Source organism: Palaemon carinicauda, chromosome 21 (assembly GCF_036898095.1).
Source record: "Palaemon carinicauda isolate YSFRI2023 chromosome 21, ASM3689809v2, whole genome shotgun sequence".
Lineage (NCBI taxonomy): Eukaryota > Metazoa > Arthropoda > Malacostraca > Decapoda > Palaemonidae > Palaemon > Palaemon carinicauda.
Window position 1 is genome coordinate 55,074,964 of NC_090745.1, and position 19,877 is coordinate 55,094,840.

At 40.8% G+C, this 19,877-nt stretch overlaps 1 protein-coding gene across 2 annotated transcripts in view; it reads right to left on the reverse strand.

Annotated features, from left to right (window-relative positions):
* LOC137615280 (diacylglycerol kinase delta-like) overlaps positions 1-19,877 on the reverse strand; it is a 359,466-nt gene that overhangs the window by 243,711 nt on the left and 95,878 nt on the right. The gene's annotated exons all lie outside the window — the stretch shown is intronic.

A 19,877-nucleotide genomic window follows, 5' to 3' on the forward strand; every position in this document is an offset into this window, starting at 1 on the left:
AAAATCGGAGTAGTTGGCTTTTGAATAATTTTCAGATCTTTAAGTATCCGTTTTGATTTTTCTACAATTTCTGGATATAGATTTTCGATGGGACTTTCAACCTCTTTAACTACTTTCATTTGTTTCTTTATCTTAGAAGTAGAGATATAATTTTCGTCTGTGTGGTTTGTCAAGTTTTTCTTCAGAACCATTGGCCTGGTCTTATTTGCTTTTCAAGAGCTCTTTTACAAGCCTCTTTAAAAGTAACCCTTTCCATGGTCCTAATGGCCTGGATTTCTTTTTCAAAAATAAACTTTACACAGCTTTTAGATGTAGCTGGGTGTGCTTCCCCACAATGTATGCAATTAGGGTTTTCTATGCATACTCCATGACTACTTTTCCCACAGTTGGCACAAACAGCTGGCTTATTGTTTAGTTTGTCTTTACAATTCTGGCTTAAATGGCCATACATTTGGCAATGATATCATCGCAATGGTGACGGGATATATGCTTTTACCTTCAAAGATAGCGAACCAGCTTTTATAACATTTGGTAATCGGCAATGATCAAATGTTTTAATCAGAGTAGCAAGAGCGATACGTTGTTCTCCAACTCTCTTTCTCATTCTGACTACTTTAACTACTCCTTGATTTTTCAGTTCATCCTCTATTTCTTTTTCCTCTATATCCAACAATTCTGGAGCATATGTCACACCTCTACTCTGGTTGAAAGTAGGGTGCGAAACGCATTTTACGCAATGACCATTCAATGTTGTAAGTTTTTTTAACCTTTCACCTTGTAATGGGGACAGTGTCTCTATCAAGAGACTTCCATTTCCCTGGGGTAAAATTTTTGGCTGCCCTCCACATAAAGTAACTATTTCCCTATTAGCTTTAAAAACATTTATACGCTCATTTCTTCCGTTTTCAAATTCCAAGATAAAAAATTTTCATAATTCACTACTTCATAGTGACCAGGTAATACTTCTACTTTTCCATATCTTTCTGTACTGTCATCATTTTTCACTCTCTCTCTCTTCTTCTCTAGCATTTTATTATTCACATTACATGAATAAGGTTCTAACGTTACAATGTTAGAACCCGAGTTGGAGCTGTCTGTACCAAGGTCCATGTTTGTATTTTCCAGGTCATCAACAGAGGGGTGGGTTTTTTTTGTTGTGAGCAAGCCGGGTTATCCACCTCTATCGGAGGATGTCAGTCCTTCTATCCCATGTGGCCCAACACGAGAAGAGGCTTCAGCGGGGACCAGTCCTCTATTAGAGAGGGGCTGCCTCTCTTAAGGTGGGTGTACACTGGTCAGTGGGGGTAGTTAGCCCCTCCCACCGTCGACTCCAATGCCTGGCGTCACCCATTACCCGCAAATATGGGTGACTTAAAACCGGATCACTGGAGCCCGACTCTTAACAGACTTGGTCTGCACCCAATGGGGTCTGCCAGAGGGTGATGGCGTCTAAATTGGCACAGGCTGAGATGAAATGCAGTCCATCCCTCACTCTGCCAAATCCAAAGCAGCATCCAAAGTAAAATCGAACATGCCAAAGTCGTCAACAATATCGAGCCCAAAAGGAAGAGATGGGAGAAAAAAGAAATAATCAAAAGTAAAAGAGAAAGTGCTGACTGATTTAGTTGGATCGACAGCTGGGCACCGAGGTGCAATGGGAAGTAGTTCCCAAAGTTCATTAGAGCCCAGCTGCTAATCCCTAAGCCCCCCATCCTCATCAAGGCTTCAACATCTGGGGGGGACTGGCGCTTAACCTGTTTGATTTGGTATCTAAACTTGGCTCTTGCTTTCTTATAACAAATTAAGTAATAATTACAAGGATGATGCCGATTTCAAGTAAATACAGCTCTCATAGCTTTAAGAGTTATTTGACATTGAATATTCCACCAAGGGACCGGTTTTCGTGTAAACTGACCAGTAGTCCGAGGAATTGACTTATTACTGGCATCTGTAATGATTTTATTCAAAAATTCAAGGGTTTCCTCCACAGTGGGAAAATTATCAGCATCAATTTCTACCAATGTAAACACAGTAAACAATGCCCAATTAGCCTCATCAATTACCCATCTTGGAATGAATGAATGAATGATTTAAAGTTTTCAGGCATCCTGACATCTAAGGTCATTGACGCCGGTAACATTTAATTTATGTATACAAAAATAAAAAATGAAATAAAATAAAAAATTAAAGAGTATTCAATTAAAATCATAAAAATTGAATGTCATAAAAGTTAAATATTTTTCAAAAGACCTGCTTCTGAAATAAATCTAAAAATGCCACTTGCATGGTAAAACACATCATTTACAAGAATCTTGGCAAGGATGAACCTGCCACCCTCACCTCGAGCCTCAAACAAATATCTATTCCGCAAGTTGTTATAATTGGGGCATTCGGTCAACAAATGCCTTACTGTTAGAGGTACTAAACAGTTGTCACAATACGGTTGGTGTTGGCCCTTCAGCAGAAACTCATGTGTCAACCGAGTGTGACCAATACGGAGACGACAAAGAGATGTCTCCCATTTTCGGGGCATCATATTATACCTCCAAGGAGATATGACATTTGTTACCTCTCGCATTTTATTCCCATCTAGGCTATCCCATTGCTGTTGCCATTTATTGCAAACCAATTTCTTGATGTCAGGTAAGAAATCATTACAGGCAATGTGATACCTTCTTGGCAGCAACTCGGATGCAGCATTCTCAGCCAGTGAATCTGCCTTCTCATTCCCAGACACACCTACATGTGCTGGAACCCAACAAAAGTGAACTGTTATACCTCTCCGTCCAATAATAAAAAGCCATTCTAAAATCTTTAAAACTAGAGGGTTATTAGAATTAAAAACTTCCATAGCTTGAAGGACACTCCTTGCATCACTAAAAATTGTAAAATTACCCTCCTTCTCCAATGCTATTTTCTCAATAGCGGTTAATATGCCATACAGTTCCGCAGTAAATATGGAAGCGGTCAGAGGAAGTGCACCTCTACAATTAAAACCATTACTATGTACCCCAAATCCAACGCCAGCATCAGATTTGGAGCCATCAGTATAGATAAAAGTTTATCCTCTATGTTCTTTAACATGTTCATTAAAAAGAGACCTGGCTTCTAGGTCTGACATATTCTTCTTATCTCCTATAAAATATTTACAAAAAGATATCTCTGGTAACTTCCATGGAGGCGTTGATGATACCTTGAATGGAAGTACCTTACATCTAATTATATCCAGACTGTTTAATAATTGTTTCACCCGAAAGCCATAGGGTTGAGGAGATTTTGATTGCATTTCAAAGTATGTTGGGTGCCTTACAAGGCTTGCAGTCTGGAAGGCTAAAGAATTAGGGAGTCTTTGCAATCTAAACCAATACCGAAAAATAGAAGACATCCGCTAAAGGTCTAGTGGTAACTCTCCACCATCAACAAGGAGACTTGGGATAGGTGATGTTCTGAATGCTCCCGTGGACAATCTAATACCTGCATGGTGTATTGAATCTAATATTTTCAACCGGCTTGGGGTGGCTGAAGAGTATACCTCACAACCATAACTAATTTTGGAAAAAATCAAGGCCTTGTATAATTTTAAAATAGTATTGCGGTCTGGCCCCCATGATGTATGGGACAATACTTTTAAAATATTCAGAGCTTCAACACATTTAGCTTTTAGCGCTTTTAGGTGAGAAACCCATGTAAGTCTACAGTCAAATATCAAACCTAAAAATTTGGTTTCCGATACACATGGGATCCATTGACCTTTAATGTATATATCCGGGTCTGGATGTGCTCCCCGTATACGACAGAAATGTACAATAGTAGTTTTACTTGTTGAGACCTTAAATCCATTCATATCGGGCCCCTGGATAATTTTGTCAATTGAGAGCTGTAGTTTTCTCTCAACCGTTGCCATTCAGGCTCCAGCAAATGATATTGAAAGATCATCCACAAATAATATTGAGAGAACATCCTGGGGAATGGCTGAGGATATCCCATTAATTGCTAGTGCAAAAAGGGTTACACTCAGCACACTACCCTGAGCAACTCCTTCTTCCTGGCACTTACTCTCTGATTGAGTTTCCCCCACTTTCACTTGAAAAACTCTACGTGAAAGAAATGCCTGAATAAATAGTGGCAGCTCTCCTCTCAATCCCAATTCATGAATGGTTTTAAGAATACCATATCTCCATGTGGTATCATATGCCTTTTCAAGGTCAAAAAATACTGTAACATGGTGCTGTTTGGAAGCAAAGGCTTCACAAATAGAAGACTCAAGTCGTATCAACACATCAGTCGTTGAGTGCATTTTTCGGAATCCACATTGAATCGGTGATAAAATACCTTTCTTTTCAAGGTACCATATCAGCCTTGCATTGACCATCTTCTCCCTGATTTTACATAAACAAGACGTCAATGCAATAGGACGATAGTTTGCTGCTAAAAACTTGTCTTTACCGGGTTTTAAAAAGGCTAAAATAATGGCTAGTTCCCAAACACTTGGGTAACTATGATCATGCCATATTCTATTAATAATACTTAAAATAAATAGCTTTGTATTAAAATGTACATGTTTAATCATTGCATATGGAATTCCATCGGGTCCAGGGGCTGTATCATTGCAATGAGCAAGTGCGGAATCAAATTCTCTTTCAGTGAAAGGTGAATTATACGACTCTTCCCTTCTTGTTGCAAAATTTAAAATTTTCTTTTCTTCAGTGCTCCTATACTGGTAACCAGGGGCTCCTTCACACTTGCTGGATACATTTGAAAAATGATTAGCCAGGGCATTGCTAACTTCATTTGCTTCAGTTACATACTGGCCATTCACCCTCAACACTGGTGGTGGGTTGGGGGTGAATTTGCCAGCTATCTTTTTTACTTTCCTCCACACAGAAGATGGTGGTGTTCTACTGTTAATGGAGGAAACAAAAGACATCCATGACTGGCGCCTTGCTTCTTTCATGGCACGACGGAACTGTGCTCTACATTTCTTGTACTTAATTAAATTCTCATCAGTTCTGCGTCTACGCAATCGTGTTAAGAGACTTCTTGTGGCTCTGTGGAGTGCAGTTAGTTCTGAAGACCACCACGGGACTGGTCGTTGTTTGAATAACCCTGTTGTTTTGGGAATTGAATTGACTCCTGCTGTATGAAGAGTTCCATTCAGTAGGTCTATGGCATCATCAACACTTTCAAACTGTTCTGCTCTCCCTTCGATTTCACTTAGCTCACAAAATTTAACACAGTCTGCCTTGTCTAGATTCCAACGTGGCGATCTTTGCAAAGGCGGACCCTTGTTGGTGTTTATAATGATTAATGCATGATCACTAGTATGCCAATCGTCCAATGTCCTCCAATCAAAATCAAGAAGGCAGTTAGAGCTTGCAATTGAAAGGTCAATGCATGACAAAGTACCTGTCTGAACATGGAAGTGTGTGGGCTCTCCTGTATTAAGGAGTCCCACATCCTCATTCTCCACAATTGATGAGATAATATTGCCTCTTGTGTTAGCCAAAACATCACCCCATAAAGGATGTCTACCATTCATATCTCCCAGTAAGAGAAAAGGTTGAGGGAGTTGTTGAATGACCTGTGCTAAATCATCATATATAAAATTATCATTTGGAGGTAGGTACAGAGAGCATATTGTATATTTTCTCCCTATATCAATTTGTACAACAACTTCCTGCAGGGTTGTACGTATAGACATGGGTATTTGGGGAACATCTCGACGAATGTACATGAGACTTCCGCCATGGCTCCCTACTCCGTGATCATAAGGTGTCCTATAACTAATATATTCGCGAGGACAAGGGGTATTAGCATCAAGCTTGCTCTCCTGAAGACATACAATTATGGGGGAATGCTCGTGAATTAAGAGCTTAAGTTCTTCATATTTTGACCTCAAACCCTGACAATTCCATTGCAAAATGGATGAAAAAACTATGTATTATTTTCTGGAAGACATCTTTGATGAGGTCTTCCCATTGACAGTTTTTGATTTGACAATATTTTCTGTAGGCTTTTTAAGTTTGGGTCTTGATAAATTAGGTTTTATATTGGCCTTTTCAGTGTTGTTGTTACCTAATTCTTGTGGGGGATGGTGGACCTCCACTTGAATTTTTGATTGATTCAATAAGTTTTCCTGTTGATCTGAAATATCAACAGGCAAAACATCATATCTATTTGATGTCATAACTTTGGTGTTTTTAATGGATGGGGGTGAGAGAGATGGAGGTCTCTCTCTTTTCCTATTGACAGGTGGTGATTTATTAGGTTTTGATGTTTTCCCCACTACAGGCGCACCTGATAATTCTGTTTCATGTGGAACCTCCATCAAATCAGGCAGATATAGCCTGAGAGAGGTTAGTATTATCCTTTGTAGTGGGGGACAAAGGTTTACTGGAGGTGAGAAAGGTCTTGCGTGATATTCTTGCCTTATCCTCTAGAATTCTATCAGAAGATGGCAAATTTCTTTTCTGGGGAATAGAGGCAGTATTAGGTGGGCTGGATGTCTCCTGCCTCATTTTTTCTCCCGATTTCAATACTTTTGCATAACTTGCTGATTTACTCAATAGTCTCTTGGCATGCCCCACACTTATGTGTTCAATACTGGATTTATTGAGAGCAGCCTCTTCTAATTTATATTGCTGGTAGTTCCTATCCGTAGATTTGTGATTCAAATTGCAGTTTATACAATTAGCCTCTAGTGTACAGTCTCCATGGTAAACATTAGAGCATGTACTACACATTTTATCATTCTTACATACTTTAGATGGATGCTCATATCTAAAGCAATTAAAACATTGCAGTGGCTTCTGCTTAAAAGTTCGCACTTTAATTCGTTCATTCTCTATGTAAATGTGGAAAGGCACATCAGCATCCTGGAAAGTCAGGATAATCATCGACGTTCCAGGGACTTTATGCACTTTCCACACAGTTAAAGGACACATGGCCAATATCTCCTCTTCTGTGAATTCATATAAGTTTCTATTAAAAACTACTCCCCTTCCATAACTGAAGTTTAGATGGGGTTTCACATCCAGCTTTGTCTTCATTATCTGTATCTAAATTGGAAAGTATAACCGATTGAGTTTCTGATTTGGCACTTATTAGGAAACTGTTCTTTCCAAACCGAGATATATCTCCTGGTGCGATAGTACCTACTTTCTTTTGAAGAAATTTACATATTTTGAAATAATTTCCAGTACTCCCTTTTGATTGAGCAACAAGCCACTTTGGTGGTTTTGGCTTTCTCTGGGAAGGTACAACTACCTCTATACTTTTATCAATCCAATCTGCAGGCCTATATACATCCAGATTCTTAGGTACCCGATCGCAAAGAGCACTCTTGAAATTCAAATTACTGATTTTAATATTTATGATATTATTGATAGCTTTGAATGCTTCATCATGGTTATCAAATGATATCCATGAATCCCATTTGTCACCTTCAAGCCTCATTCTAATTTCCCTGATGTGACCATAACATTGAAATAATTTATATAGAACATCGTAATTGGTTTCAATGGGGATCTGAGTGATGTGAAGGATTTGCAAATTCTCCATGTCACCCAAATTACTTTGTTTTTGAACATAAGTAGCATGGTCCTTTAGAGTTTCCGGATCGTCAACAGAGGGGTTAGTTTTTGGAGTAGAAGCAAGCCAGGTTATCCACCTCTTATCAGAGGATTTCAGTCCTCCTATCCCATGTGGCCCAACACGAGAAGAGGCTTCAGCGGGGACCAGTCCTCTATTAGAGAGGGGCTGCCTCTCTTAAGGTGGGCGTACACTGGTCAGTGGGGGTAGTTAGCCCCTCCCACCGACGACTCCAATGCCTAGCGTCACCCATTACCCGCAAATATGGGTGACTTAAAACCGGATCATTGGAGCCCGACTCTTAACAGACTTAGTCTGCACCCAATGGGGTCTGCCAGAGGGTGATGGCGTCTAAATTTGTACAGGTTGAGATGGTATGACATCCATCCCACCCTGCACCAAATCCAAAGCAGCAGTCAAAACCTAAGTCGTACAAGCTAAAGTCGTCAACAAGTTCATCCCCAAGAGGAAGAGATGGGAGAAAATAAGAAGTAATCAAAAGAACGGAGAGAAAGTGCTGACTAATTTAGTTGGATCAACAGTTGGGCACCGAGGTCCAGTGGGGAAGTAGTTCCCATTGTTCATTAAAGCCCAACTGCTAGTCCCTAAGCCGCCCATCCTCATCAAGGCTTCAGCATCTGAGGGGGATTTGTTAGTAAAGTAATCTTGTTGTGGATGACATCTCGTCACGCCAGTAATGCACACCCACCATGTCTACCTTCATGTTACTGGACTTCCTTATGATAAAATAAATATTCTCTGGGACATCCTTTAGTTTGGCCTAGCATTGTTTCTTGCAAGGATAATAGGATTGGGAAATTTTCCTGAATAGTATTTTCAAAGATTCATATTTAGCTCTGAGGCCTTGGCAATTCCATTGAAGTATCGTGAGTTTGCTATCCATGAGTGCAAATTATGATTTATTTTTATTTAAACGTTTTATCTTAGGGGCATTTCTTATGGGGGAAGTTTTTAATACTGATTCTTTATCAATATTTTCTGACGGTCTCCCCTCTGGGTTTCTCTCGCTCTTCTTATTTTCTTCAAGAAGATTGACAGTTTCAGGTAATGGACTGTCTTCATCCATGTTGGTATTGTCTAATGACATGTTTATGTCAATATTTACAACACTTTTAGCTGGACTTATAATCTTTTCAAATGATGCAGGTTGTTTTAGACTATCTTTATTCTGCTCTTCAAGCAGATGTTCTCAGCTTTCTTTGGATCCAGAAGGTTTCTGAGTATCTTTACGTTCTTCCAATACCTGTTTTGATTTGTCTACACTTTCCTGACTCAGATTTACAATAGAGCTTTCATCTTGTATAACCACCCTTAAATCTTTCTTCATTTTGGAACCTGGGATAATATTTTTGTCATTCTGCTTAGGCAAACTTTTCTTCAAAACCAATGAAAAAGATTGCCCTGGTCTTATCTGTTTTCCAAAAGCTCTTTTACGAGCCTCTTTAAAAGTAGCCCTTTCCATGGTTCAAATGGCCTGAATTTCTTTCTCAAAAATACACTTCACACAACTTTTTGATGTTGCTGGTTGTGCTTCCCCACAACGAATATAGCAGGGGCTTTCTACTATACAAGCTCCGTGACTAATTTTGCCACAGTTTGCACAGACACTGGGCTTATTATCTAATTTTTCTTTACATTTTTGGCTTAGGTGGTCATACATTTGGCAATGGTAGCATCGCAATGGTGAAGGGATGTAGGGTTTCACCTTCAAAGATAGCCATCCAGTTTTAATAGCATTGGGAAATCTAAACTGGTCAAAAACTGGTCAAAAGTTAAAACCAAAGTAGCGAGAGGGACACATTGTTCTCCAACTCTATTTCTCATTCTTACAACTTTTACTACTTGATCTCTCAGTTTATTCTCAATTTCTTTTTCCTCTAGCTCTAACAATTCTGGCGCATATATCACACCCCTACTCTGGTTAAAAATGGGGTGTGAAAAGCATTTGACATTATGACCATCCAATATTGAAAGAGCTTTTAATCTTTCACTTTGTATTGGTGACAGTCTCTATCAGGAGACTTCCATTTCCTTGAGGAAGAGTTTTTGGTTGCCCTCCACATTTATTTACTATTTCTCTGTTGGCTTTAAAAACATTTACATGTTCATGTCTTCCATTTTCAAATTCCAGTATCAAAAATTCATCGTAATTTACAACCTCATAGTCACCAGGTAATATTTCGGCTTTTCTGTATTTGTCTGTCCGGTCATCACTTCTTACTTTCTCTCTCTTCTTCTCTAATAAATTCTTATGATCATTTTTTACATGACACAAGTAAGGTTCTAAGGTTAAAATATTAGAACCAGAGTTGGGGATGTCAATACCGAGGTCCAAGTTTGTCCTTTCTATGTCGTCATCAGAGGTGTTGGGTTTTTTCGAAAGAGCAGGCTGGGTTATCCACCTCTTATCGGAGGATGTCAGTCCTCCTATCCCATGTCGCCCAACACGAGAAGAGGCTTCAGCGGGGACCAGTCCTCTATTAGAGAGGGGCTGCCTCTCTTTAGGTGGGCGTACACTGGTCAGTGGGGGTAGTTAGCCCCTCACACCGTCGACTCCAATGCCTGGCGTCACCCATTACTCGCAAATATGGGTGACTTTAAACTGGATCACTTGGTCTGCACCCAATGGGGTCTGCCAGAGGGTGATGGCGTCTAAATTGGCACAGGTTGAGATGGAATGCCATCCATCCCACACTGTGCCAAATCCAAAGCAGCAGCCAAAGTATAATCGAACATGCCAAAGTCGTCAACAATATCGAGCCCAAACGGAAGAGATGGGAGAAAAAAAAAAGAAATAACCTGAAGTAAAAGAGAAAGTGCTGACTGATTTAGTTGGATCGACAGCTGGGCACCGAGGTCCAGTGGGAAAGTAGTTCCCACTGTTCATCAGAGCCCAGCTGCTAATCCCGAAGCCCCCCATCCTCATCAAGGCTCCAGCACCTGGGGGGATCATCCCCAAATAGTGTTGAATGTCCCGGAGAATGACCTAGGATATCTCATTAATTGCTAGTGCAAACAAGGTTACACTCAGCACACTACCCTGGGGAACTCCCTCCTCCTAACATTTAATCTCTGATAAATTTTCTCCCACTCTCACTTGAAAAACTCTGAGTGAAAGAAATGATTGGATAAACAGTGGTAGCTCTCCTCTCAATCCCATTTCATAAATGGTTTCCAGTATACCATATCTCCACGTAGTATCATATGCCTTTTCAAGGTCAAAAAATACTGTCACATGGCGCTGTTTGGAAACAAAGGCTTCACAAATAGAAGACTCAAGTCGTATCAACACATCACTCGTTGAGTGCATTTTTCGGAATCCACATTGAATTGGTGATAAAACACCTTTCTTTTTAAGGTACCACATCAGCCTTGCATTGACCATCTTCTCCATGAATTCACATAAAAAAGATATCAATGTAATAGGACGATAGTTTGCTGTTAAAAACTTGTCCTTATCAGGATTAAAAAAGGTAAAATAATGGCTAGTTCCCAAACACTTAGGTTGGCCTGGGCACCAGCCGCCCGTTGAGATACTACCGCTAGAGAGTTATGGGGTCCTTTGACTGGCCAGACAGTACTACATAGGACCCTTCTCTCTGGTTACGGTTCTTTCCCTTTGCCTACACAGACACCGAATAGTGTGGCCTATCCTTTACAGATTCTCCTCTGTCCTCATACACCTGACAACACTGTGATTACTAGACAATTCTTCTTCACACAAGGGGTTAACTACTGCACTGTAATTGTTCAGTGGCTACTTTCCTCTTGGTAAGGGTAGAAGAGACTCTTTAGCTATGGTAAGCAGCTCTTCTAGGAGAAGGACACTCCAAAATCAAACCATTGTTCTCTATTCCTGGGTAGTGCCATAGCCTCTATACCATGGTCTTACACTGCCTTGGGTTAGAGTTCTCTTGCTTGAGGGTACACTTGGGCACACTTTTCTATCTAGTTTCTCTTCCTCTTGTTCTGTTAAAGTTTTTATATTTTAAATAGGAAATATTTATTTTAATATTGTTACTATTCCTAAAATGTTCTATTTTTCCTTATCTCCTTATTTCCTTTCCTCACTGGGCTATTTTCCCTGTTGGGGCCCCTGGGCTTATAGCATCCTGCTTTTCCAACTAGGGTTGTAGCTTAGCATTTAATAATAATAATAACAATAATCATGCCATATTCTATTAATAATGCTTAAAATAAATAGCTTTGTATTAAAATGTACATGTTTAATCATTGCATATGGAATTCCATCAGGTCCAGGAGCTGTATCATTGCAATGAGCAAGTGCAGAATCAAATTCTCTTTCAGTGAAAGGAAAATTATATGACTCTTCCCTTCTTGTTGCAAAATTTAAAATTTTCTTTTCTTCAATGCTCCTATACTGGTGACCAGGGGCCCCTTTACACTTGCTGGATACATTTGAAAAATGATTAGCCCGGGCATTACTAACATCATTTGCTTCAGTAACACACTGACCATTCACCTTCAACACTGGTGGTGAGTTGGGGGTGAATTTGCCAGCTATCTTTTTTACTTTCCTCCACACAGAAGATGGAGGTGTTCTACTGTTAATGGAGGAAACAAAAGACATCCATGACTGACGCCTTGCTTCTTTCATGACACGACGCAACTGTGCTCTACATTTCTTGTACATAATTAAAATCTCATCAGTTCTGCGTCTATGCAATCGTGTTAGAGATCTTCTTGTGGCTCTGTGCAGGGCAGTTAGTACTGAAGACCACCAAGGAACTGGTCGTCGTTTGAATAACCCTGTTGTTTTGGGAATTGAATTGACTCCTGCTGTATGGAGAGTTCCATTCAGTAAGTCTAAGGCATCATCAATATTTTAAACCTGTCCTGCTTCCCCCTCAATTTCGCTTAGCTCACGAAATTTATCCCAGTCCGCCTTGTCAAGATTCCATCGTGGCAATCTCTGTAAAGGTGAACCATTGTTGGTATTTATAATGATTGGTGCATGATCACTAGTATGCCAATCATCTAATGTCCTCAAATCGAAGTCGAGAAGGTAATTAGAGCTTACGATTGATAGGTCAATACATGACAAGGTACCTGTCAGGACATGAAAGTGTGTGGGCTCTCCTGTATTAAGAAGTCCCACATTTTCATGTTCCACAATTGATATGATATGATGTTTCCCCTCGTGTTTGCCAAAACATCACCGCACAAAGGATGTCTACCATTCAAATCTCCAAGTAAAAGAAAAAGTTGAGGGAGTTGTTGAATCACCTCTGCTAAGTTATCATACAAAATTTTATCGTTTGGAGGCAAGTACAGAGAACAAATTGTATATTTTCTCCCTATATCAATCTGTACAACCACTGCCTACAGAGGTGTACGAATAGACAGAAAAACTTGGGGAACATCTTGACGAACGTATATGAGACTTCCGCCATGACTCCCATGATGTCCTATAACTAATATATTCGTGAGGACAAGTTTTTATGATCAAGTTTGCTCTCCTGTACACAAATAATTATGGGTGAATGCTCGTGAATAAGGATATTAAGTTCTTCATATTTGGCCCTTAAATCCTGACAATTTCATTGCAAAATGGAGGAAAAAACTATGGTTTATAATTTGGTAGACCCCTTGGATGGAGTCTTCCCATTAGCAGTTTTTGATCTAACACTATTTACAGGTGGTTTTATTAAAAAGGGTCTTGATAGATTGGGTTTAGCATTTATGAATTTCTTTTGTCTTTTATGAACTGATTGTTGAAGAGGTTGGTGGACCTCCACTTGAATTTCCGATTTATTTAAATCGACTTCCAGTTGATCAGAAACATGAACAGACAAAGCATCATTTATTTGACATCGTAATTTTGATATTTCTTATGGAACGGGGGCGAGAGAGATGGAAGTCTCTCTATGTTCCGATTAGTAGGTGGTGAGCTACCAGGTTTTAGCACCTTCCCCAATACAGGTGCACCTGGTAACTTGGTGTCCAGTGGAATCTCCATCAAATCAGTCAAGGTCATGGCCTGAGAGAAGTTAGTACTATTGTTGGTAATGGGGGACGAAGGCTGTACAGAAATGGGCAATGACCCATTTTTAATACACTGTGGCACAGCCTCAGAAGGCAATATGATTACCTTGTCATGCAGTACTTTATTATTAGAAGTTGTATTTCTTTTCTTAGGATTACTGGCAGTGCTAGGAGGGTTTGATGTCTCCTGTGGTAAATTTCCCTTTGATTTTAAGGCTTTTGCATAACTGGTTGATTTATTCAACAGTCTTTTTGCATGTCCCACACTTATGTGTTCTAAACTTGATTTGTTTAGGGCATCTTCCTCTAACTTATACAGTTCGCATCTCCTATCAGTTGATTTATGATTCAAATTGCAGTTTGCACACCTGATAAGTTTTGGAGCAAATACCACACATTTTTTCATTTTTGCAAACTTTGGATGGGTGTCCAAATTTAGAACAATTAAAGCATTGCAGGGGCTTTTGTTTGAAAGGCCAAACCTTAATCCTTTCATTTTCAATAACAATATGGAAATGTACATCAGCATCCTGGAAAGTAAGTATAATCATTGATGTTCCAGGAACCTTGTGCTCTTTCCATACATTTAGTGAACACATAAAAAGGATCTCCTCCTCTGTAAATTCATACAAGTCTTTATTAAAGACCACTCCCCTTCCATAACTAAAATTTAGATAAGGTTTCATTTCCAGTGTAACTTCATCACTGCCTGTCTGTAAGTTAGATAGTATTGCAGACCGAGTCGAAGATTTGGTATGGATGAGATAACTATTTTTCCCAAAACAAGATATATCTCAAGGTGCAATGGTTCCTACTTTTTTTCTGAATAAACTTACATACTTTTAAATAATAATAATGCTCTGTGTTCAAGGACTGAAGAACCCACAATCCTTGAACAAGTCAAGCCATCCCCCTACCGGGAGACCATTATTTATGTTGAGGACATGAACCTCTTCCTCCACTGCCGTTTCGAAGTCCACAACCCCTGGACTTACCTCCTCTATCAAGACAGACTCGGAAGATGACCCTTACTCATACACAGGGTGGAAGGCCGGGGACCGTGACACTACTTGTTAGGGCACAGCGAAGATAGTCTGAGGGATAGCGGCATAGGAAAGAACAAACGACTTCTGATGATAAGTCAGTTTGTGAGACCTCTTGGGTTGTGGGCCTCTCCCAGGGGTGAACTTCCTCTTCAATGAGATCCTCCACTTCTGGAAAAGGCTCTAAGCTCTGCGACAGCCTTATCCATAACTTCCTTCTCTACCTTCTAAGGAAACAGGTCTTTTCCCCAGATGCTAGAGGCGATGAAACGTTTCAGCTCGTGGCGGATGATAGGTGTGTCACGAACATGCTCACTACAGGGTCGATGGGGTAAAAACATGCATAAAGGTCCTTCATAAAGGTGGCTAAATGAGTTTTTGCCATAAAGGAAAGACTAAGGAATCTGCAAAATTCCCAATCACATCTCCATGAAGCACTAGAGACATCGACACTGACAACCATTGTCTGGCCTACGACGCAACCTTAAGATGTTCAGGAATCCTAGGCAGCTTCTCATGAAATTGACGGCCAGCCGCATCCTTATCCAGTTTACTCTCAAAAGTAAACTGGACAATGGTCCAGTGGACGGCATCGAGTGGTAAGACAGGTGAGACTGGTGTTGATTGATTGATTGATTGAAAATTTCTGGCATCCTGACATCTAAGGTCACTGACGTCAATAGCATTTATTATATATGAAAAATAAAAGAGAATTCAATTAAAACCATTTAAGTGAAGATTTCATTATATTAGTTAAATAGTTTTCAAAAGACCTGCTTCTGAAATAAATCTAAAAATGTCACTCGCGGTCTACCCCCGTGATGTATGGGACAATACTTTTAAAAGATTCAGAGCCTCAAAACATTTCGCTTTTAATGCTTTTAAGTGAGAAACTAATGTAAGCCTACAATCAAATATCAACCCTAAAAATTTAGCTTCACTTGCACATGGGATCCATTGACCTTTGATGTATATATCCGGGTCTGGATGTATTCCCAGGACACGACAGAAATGGACAATTGTAGTTTTATTTAACGAGAACTTAAATCCATTCTTATCGGCCCACTGGATAATTTTGTCAATAGAGAGTTGTATTTTCTCTCAAGCCATCCTAGTTCCAGCAAATGATATGGAGAGATCATCCACAAATAATGTTAGGGGAACATCCTGGGGAATGACTGAGGATATCCTATTAATTGCTAGTGCAAAATGGGTTACACTCAGCACACTACCCTGAGCAACTCTTCCTTCCTGACATTTACTTTCTGATAAGAGATTCCCCAACTCTCACTTGGAAAACTCAAAGTGAAAGAAATGACTGAATAAATAGTGGTAGCTCTCCTCTTAATCCAAACTCATGGATTCTTTTAAGTATACCATATCTCCATGTGGTATCATATGCCTTTTCAAGATAAAAAAAAAAGACTGTCACATGGTGCTGTTTGAAAGCAAAGGCTTCACAAATGGAGGACACAAGTCGTATCAGCACATCAGTCGAGTGCATTTTTCTGAATCCATATTGAATGGGTGATAAAATACTCTTCTTTTCAAGGTACCACATCAGTCTTACATTAACCATCTTCTCCATGATTTTGCATAAACAAGATGTCAATGATATTGGCCTATAATTTGCTGCTAGAAACTTGTCCTTATTGGGTTTTTAAAAGGCTAAAATAATGGCTAGATCGCAAACACTTGGATAACTATGATCATGCCATATTTTATTAAAAATGCTTAAAATAAATAACTTTGTATTAAAAGGTACATATTTAATCATTGCATATGGAATTCCACTGGGTCCAGGGGTTGTATTGTTACACGTAGCAAGTGCAGAATCAAATTCTCTTTCAGTAAAAGGAGAATTATATGAGACTTGCTTTCTTGTTGCGAAATAAAACTTTCTTTTCTTCAAAGCTCCTATACTGGTGACCAGGAGCTGCTTCACACTTGCACGATACATTTGAAAAATGGTCAGCCAGGGCATTGCTAACTTCGGTTGCTCCAGTCATATACTGGCCATTTACCCTTAACACCGGTGGTGGGTTTGGGGTGAATTTGCCTGCTATCTTTTTTACTTTCCTCCACACAGATGATGTCGGTGTTCTACTGTTATGGAGGAAACAAATGACATCCAAAACTGGCGCCTAGCTTCTTTCACGGCACAACGGAACTGTGCTCTACATTTTTTGTATATGACTAAATTCTCCTCAGTACGGCGCATGCGCAATCAAGTTAAAGACTTTCTTGTGGCTCTGTGTAAGGCAGTTAGTTCTGATGACCACCAGAGGACTGGTCATCGTATGAATATGGCTGTTGTTTTGGGAATGGAGTTGACTCCTGCTGTCTGAAGAGTTCCATTAAGTAAATCTGCGGCATCATCAACACTTTCAAACTGTTCTGCATTTCCTTCAATTTCACTTAGCTCCCACATTCTAGTCCAGTCCGCCTTATCAAGATTCCATCGAGGCGATCTCTGTAAAGGTGGACTATTGTTGGTGTTTATAATAATTGGTGCATGATCACTAGTATACCAATCATCTAATGTTCTCCAATTAAAATTGAGAAGACAGAGCTTGCAACTGATAGGTCAATGCAGGACAAGGTACCTGTCTGAACATGAGAGTATGTAGGCTGTATTCTTTCCTGTCGTCAGGATTGACTCTCGCTCAGAGAGCAGAGCTCGTGTATGCTCCTTTAAACAATCACCTCTTCCCTTCAGATGTAGTGAAGGACTTGTCGGCAACTCTTGCGCAACAAACAACACAAGATCTAATTACCAAGACTACGAAGAAAGTTCTTCCGGCAAACATTTTAGCCAGGAGGGAGAAGGAAAGTCCTCCCACGCGCCAGCCCTTTTGTGGGAGGGCCCTTTCGAGAGAGGTCAGAGAATGGTTGCTGGAGGACAACCTCGTAAATACACAAAGCAGCAACCGAAATCCAGAAAGTAAGCTCTACTACCTCCAGACACACGTGGGAGCCAGGTTATCCCACTACTGGCAAGAGTGGAGCCAAAGGGGAGCAGACGACCGGACAGTCGATGTATTGAAAGGATACAAAATCCCCTTCCTAAGAAGGCCTCCTCTTTCGCCAGAGCCGTTAAGAGTTGACAGCTACATACTTGGGGAGAAAGGCAGAAGCTCTTCAAGAGCATGTAAACCAGATGCTGTCAAAAGCAGCAATAGAAGTGGTAGAGGACCCCTCGTCAGAGATTTTACAAAAGACTTTTTCTGGTTCCAAAAAACTTGGGGGGTTGCAGACCCGTTCTGGACGTAAACCACTGAACAAGTACGTGAGCAAAGTCAAGTTTGCTATGGAGACATCTGCGTTAGTCCTAGCAGGCACCAGACAAGGAGACTGGATGGTGTCGATAGATCTGCAGGACACGTACTTTCACGTCCCAATTCACCCGAACTACAGGAACTTTGTTTGGACTAAGCACGACTCCTTACATTTTCACTCGAGTGGTATCGAACGTGGCTCTCTGGTTACATCTGAAAGGGGTACGAATATCAATGTACCTGGACAACTGGCTAATCAGAGCCAGGTCGCAAGAAAAGTGTCTGGAGGATCTACGAGTGATAATGTCCATGACGCAACAGCTAGGTCTGGTAGTAAATCTGGCCAAATCACAACTGACGCCTTCATAAGACATCATATACCTGGGGATGAGGATTCGGTCAGTGGTTTTTCGGGCTTTTCCAGCCCCGAAACTCATTCTAGAATGCTTAAGAAAGGTGAAGCCCTTCCTAGGGAGGACCTGCTCGGTGAGGGAATGGATGAGTCTGCTGGGGACCCTCTCCTCAATCGAGCAATTCGTATCCCTGGGAAGACTTCATCTATGTCCACTGCAATTCCACCTCTCAACATATTGGACAAGAGACCAAGACCTAGAGACGTGGATTCCGATCCCTCTGGGAATCAGGAATTAGTTGAGTTGGTGGGACGACCCCAACAAACTCCTAGAAGGCCTCAAACTTCAACAGAAGAACCCCGACCTAGTGTTGTATTCAGACGCATCAGACATGGGGTAGGGTGCAACACTGGGGAAGGGCGAGATCTCGGGTCTGTGGTAAGATTATCAGAAGGAAAGGCATATAAGCGTCAAGGAAGTAGTGGCTATTCATCTAGCACTAATGCACTTCCAGGAGGAAGTCCAGAACAATTTAGTTCAAGTCAACGCAGACAAAACCACAGCGTTGGCCTACATCAGGAAACAGGGAGGCACTTGTTCGGATTCCCTTTACGAGGCAGCAAAAGATCTTCTACTGTAGGCAAAAGCGAGAAATATAACTCTGATAATCCGCTTCATAGAGGGAGAGAAGAATGTTAGAACGGATCTTCTCAGCAGAGGAAGACAGGTTCTCACGGCAAAGTGGACCCTACATCACGAGGTGTACAGCAAGCTTTGGAATCTGTGGGGAGAACCATCAATAGACCTCTTCGCGATGCAGAGAACAAAGAGGTTACCAGTTTATTACTCTCCAGTCCCAGACCAGGAAGCAGTGGCAGTGGACGCCTTCCTCATGGAGTGGGAAGGACTAGACACGTATGCCTTTCCCCCTTTCAAGATCCTAGACAGAGTCATCATGAAGTAGTTCAGAGAGTTGAACAACGCCCGCATGACCCTGATAGCTCCGTTTTGGCCCATGACACCCTGGATCACAGAAGTGATGGAGTGGCTAGTAGACACCCCCAAATCGTTACCTTGTCGGAACGATCTACTCAGACAGCCACACATGGAGTGATACCGTTAAAATCTCCTCGCTCTCAATCTAACTGCCTTTCGACTATCGAAAAACTGACAAGAGCGAAGGGCTTTTCAAGGGAAGCTGCAAGACCAATCGCGAGAGCGAGGAGGACGGCCATAATCAAGGTGTACCAATCTAAGTGGGATGTGTTCAGAGAATGGTGCAGAATTAACAATATTTCTTCTTCCAGTACCTCTCTAACTCAACTGGCAGATTTTCTGTTACATTTAAGAACACAAGAGAAACAAGCAGTATCAACCATCAAGGGATACCGCAGCATGCTAACCTTCGTCTTTCGTCACAGACATATTGACGTGTCAGGAGACAAGAATCTCTCGGACCTCATAAGATCCTTTGAGACAGTTAAGAGGAAGGACAACCCAACCTGCTCTTGGAATTTGGATGTAGTCCTGGTTTTTAACCTCGAGCAGGTTTGAACCTCTCGACAAGGCTTCGTGGAAGGATCTTA